Source organism: Hemitrygon akajei, chromosome 8 (genome assembly GCF_048418815.1).
Source record: "Hemitrygon akajei chromosome 8, sHemAka1.3, whole genome shotgun sequence".
Classification (NCBI taxonomy): domain Eukaryota; kingdom Metazoa; phylum Chordata; class Chondrichthyes; order Myliobatiformes; family Dasyatidae; genus Hemitrygon; species Hemitrygon akajei.
Window position 1 is genome coordinate 156563660 of NC_133131.1, and position 4396 is coordinate 156568055.

At 41.2% G+C, this 4396-nt stretch overlaps 1 long non-coding RNA gene across 1 annotated transcript; it reads right to left on the reverse strand.

The window, feature by feature from the left end:
- Window positions 1-414: 414 nt before the first annotated feature.
- On the reverse strand, window positions 415-4161 carry LOC140731481 (uncharacterized). The gene is made up of 3 exons (XR_012099852.1): window positions 4100-4161; window positions 1616-1718; window positions 415-542 (listed from the first exon to the last, which is right to left on the reverse strand). It is a non-coding gene; the product is annotated as an uncharacterized lncRNA (long non-coding RNA).
- Between the last annotated feature and the right edge of the window lie 235 nt (window positions 4162-4396).

A 4396-nucleotide genomic window follows, 5' to 3' on the forward strand; every position in this document is an offset into this window, starting at 1 on the left:
AGTTGCTGAGAAATAACTGAGCAAAAGGATCATCGTCTACTCTAGACATCTGGTTATATTATTGAAAGATGAGAATCTATATGAGGGCAAACCACATCAAGGAAAATAAAACACATTACGTTCGGTACACACACAAAATGCTGGAAGAACTCAGCAAGTCAGGCAGCATCTATGAAAAGGAATGACAGAAGGGTGGGACCCTGAGGCAACAGTCATTGTACCATAACAGACAAACATTTATTTAACTGAATCTTTTACAGAATTGTGCCAAAACAAAATACATTTTTTTTGCCTTCATCTAAGTGGATGCAATGTGACAGATTCAGTCTGCTGGCTGGAGCACATTTTCCCCAGGCTGCAACCACCCCCCCCCCCCTCCCACCCCCACCACACACACCCACTCACGATGTTCCCAGGTCGTCCAAGTATTGACCAGAGGCCAGAGTCTATTTGTTGGGCACTTGCAAGAAGCAAGAACTAGAACCTTAGTCAGTTTCTTTCCTTCGATTCAGTGAACGCTGGCCCATTATTATTACCTCCCTCTGGAGTGACATTTTGAAAAGAGCAGGTGAGAAAAGAAGTCAATTAAAAGCAGCAAGATTTCAAACAAATCAATTAACTTTTGGCTGTTAAACTTCTTAACGCCCTAATCCTGAAGGCAGAAAATAAAACAATGAGGGAGGATTTTGCTACCTGCTGTGTGCAATGAAAATAACAAATTATTCTTGAGAAGCAGGTTTACTTTACCCCCACACACACAGATGCCATCAGAAGCTTCTTCCCATTCGGAGTATTGCAAGAGATATGAGAGCAATTGAAGTGTACAGAACAGGAAATGTCATTCAGTCCATAGTGGAAACAGAAAATGCTGAAACACTCAAGTCATGCAAAAAGAAACTATAGATGTTCGAATCTGGAGCAAAACAAAAAAAAACTACTGGAGGAAATCAGTAGGCTATCAGCATCTGTGGAGACAATGGAGTGGTTGATGTTTCAGGTCGAGCCCTTGCATCAGAACTCCTTCTCTCTTTCAATAATTGTATTAGTTTCTACATAAAGGAATATAGAGTTCAAGAAGATATATATTACAAGTCAAAAAAAATAGAACCAAATACATTATATTAAAAATACAGTTACAATCACAAAACCCTGTATTCATAAAAATTAAATTAAATCGTAATATTGAAATATAATAATTTTGTTATACAGAAAAAAAATCTAAACCCACTACCAAAGCCAGAGCTGTTGGAAAAGCAAGAAAAATGGAAAATAAAACTCTTATCATATAATAGAATATATTATTAGCCACCATCTGTACTTTAACAACAAATCCAAGGTTTTGAAAATAACTCAAAAATGGTCCCCACAATGTATAAAAGTCTTGACTAGATTCAAAAACTGAACATTGGATCTTCTCTAAATTTAAGCATGACATAACATCCCGTAACCATTGAGCATGAGTGGGTGGAACAGCATCCTTCCATTTAAGCAAGAGCGCCCTCCTAGCTATAGGAGAAGTAAAAGCCAAAATATGCAAATCAGGCATCTCCAAAATAAAGTCTTTTCTTTCAACAATTCCAAATAATGCAGTCAAAGGGTTAGACTTAAAATTTACCTTAAAAAGTACCGAGAAAGTTTGGAATACTTCCTTCCAGTAGCTTTCAAGGCTCAGACATGTCCAAAACATGTGAATTAATGAGGATTCTCCATTATTACATCTGTCACAGAAAGAGGATATATCCGAATAAAACTGAGATAGCTTATCTTTAGACATGTGAGCCCTATGAACCACTTTGAATTGTAAAAGGGAATGATGGGCACATAACAATGAAGTGTTAACCAATTTAAAAATTTCATTCCAAGTTTCCTCAGAAATTGAAGTCTGTAAATCTTGTTCCCAAAGATTTTTAATTTTGTCTATAGGAATGTTTCTCATTCCTAACAACATACCATATTAAATTAAATTAAAAATTACATCTAATAAGTCCTTATTGGAACTTATAGGAAATGTATATAGCTGAGAACGCAGAAAGTCTCCAATTTGTAAGGACTCCTTCAAGTAAAGGGTGGAAAATCAGTACTGGCAATGTACACATAAGATGCAGGAGATCATTCAACCCATCAAGATGACTGATCCATTTCCCTTCTCAGCCCCAATCTCCTGCCTTCTCCCCGTATCCCTTCACGCCCTGACCAGTCAAGAATCTATCAACCTCTGCCCTAAGTACACCCAATGACTTGGCCTCCACCGCCACCTGTGTCAACTAATTCCACAGTTTCACCACTCAGGCTGAAGAAATCCCTTCTCATCTCCGTTCTAAATGGGTGTCCCTCTATTCTGAGGGCTGTGTTCTCTCTGTCTACACATGAAATAAATTTTAAAATGGTAGTCTGTCCACCAATAGTTTTCTGCATAAAGGAAGGGAGCATAGTACATGGGCTATTGAAACTATTAAGTATCGCTGAACCATTGGTTCTGTTACTGTATGTCAACTTGAATCAAGAGCAGAGACTGAATAAATGATCTCCACCCAGCTTTACTTTTCATATCTCAAGCAAGCTCTCCTGGCTGGTCAACAAGCTGTGATTTAGTGATTCTTTTATCAGGCTCAGAATAGAGGGGTGTCCTTTTAAAACTGAGATGAGGAGGAATTTATTTCGCTAGAGGGTGGTGGATCTGTGAGATTATTTGCGACAGGCAGCTGTGGAAGCCAAGTCATTGGGAACATTTAAGGCAAAGGGTGATAGATTTTTGATTAATCAGGGCATGAAGGGATATGGGGAGAAGATAGGAGATCGGGGCTGAGAGGGAAATGGATCAGCCATGATGAAACAGTGGAGTAGATGCGATGGGCCAAATGGACTAATTCTGCCCTATATCTTACAGTCCAAAATTCTAAGCGGATGTCCTCACTTCAACCAATTTGACTAATCCATTCAGTTACGTGAAATAAGATATTCTACTCACTTGCAAGCTAAATCATTAACAATTAATGAATTCAAATAGCTGACCTTATGTTGGTCAGGCAGTCAGGATTTCAGTAATAATATTATTTTTAGGGATTCCAAATAATGTGCATGTTATTCTGTCAAGCAAAACGCATTCCAATTGGGATATAAAATCATGCAAGCACTCTGTAGTCACGGTGTACGCTCGCAGGACTCAACCCAAGTGTGGAAGAACGGCTGGCTTTCTCTGTCATGGGAGGGGTCGCTGGCACCAACTAACCCGGGTGCGACAGAAGGCAGCTTCAGTCCCGGGGAGCACTAACAATGACTCAACACCAGGAGCAGAGAGCGGCAGATTCTCAATGAAGAGACAGAAACAGTGGTTAAGCGTAGGAATACCAAGAGCCTCAGAGGAACAACTGAGCAACACCATGAGGCAAATCATTCCCTCCAACACAATGACTCCACTAGGACACTGAATTAGCATTCCCTTTAAATACTCATAGACAGTGGGAAACACGAGACAGTCACGATTAAGTTTAAGCCAAAAGCACAAGAGCTTAATGGCTCTAGTTAAGATAATGATGAGTGCTCAAGAACCCTAGAAACTCAACAGTGTATGGCAAGCAGTCGAGCTCATGGGGTACTTTCTCCCCGAGGCCGGTCCAGGGAGCTCTCGAGGCTGGCCTGAAAAACACGAGGCAGACCTGATGCTCTCAGGGCAGGGCTGGAAAATCCAGCACAGATCTGGCATGAAACTCAGGAGTGTAGCATACAACTCGGGAAATCAAGCGTAACATGGGAGACTTTATGAACCTTGTTGGCCCAGAGAACCTCAGAAAAAACTCTTGAACGTAGACTGGAAGCTTGGAACATACACTTGGAGTGCAGACTCCTGGTAGCCGGAAACTCTGCTGGGTCCATAGTTAGTGGAGACAATCGGTCACGGTTTATGCTTGCAGAACTCGACCCAAGTGTGGAAGAACGGCAGGCTTTCTCTGTCAAGGGCATTGCTGGCAGCAACTCTGGGTGGGGCGGAAGGCAGCTTCAGTCACGGGGGGCGCTGACAACGACTCTACCCCAGGAGTGGAAAGCAGCAGATTCCCCATGAAGAGACAGAAGCAAGAGGTTAGACAGTAGGAATACTCACAGAGCCGCTGAGGAATGACTGAGCGACACCACAAGACGAATCATTCTCTCCAACACAATGACTCCCCAAAGGCACGAAACAAGAGTCTTATAATAATCATTGAATGTGGGAAACACATGCCAGTCACAAATAACTTACAAGGTTAAACTGAAAGCACAAGGATTTAACAGCTCAAGCTAAGATAATGATTAGTAGATGTAGATGCTGAAGAATCCTAGAAACTCAATGCTCTACAACAAGCCAAAGAGCAGAGAACATAGAAAGCTACAGCACATTACAGGTCCTTCAGCCCACAAT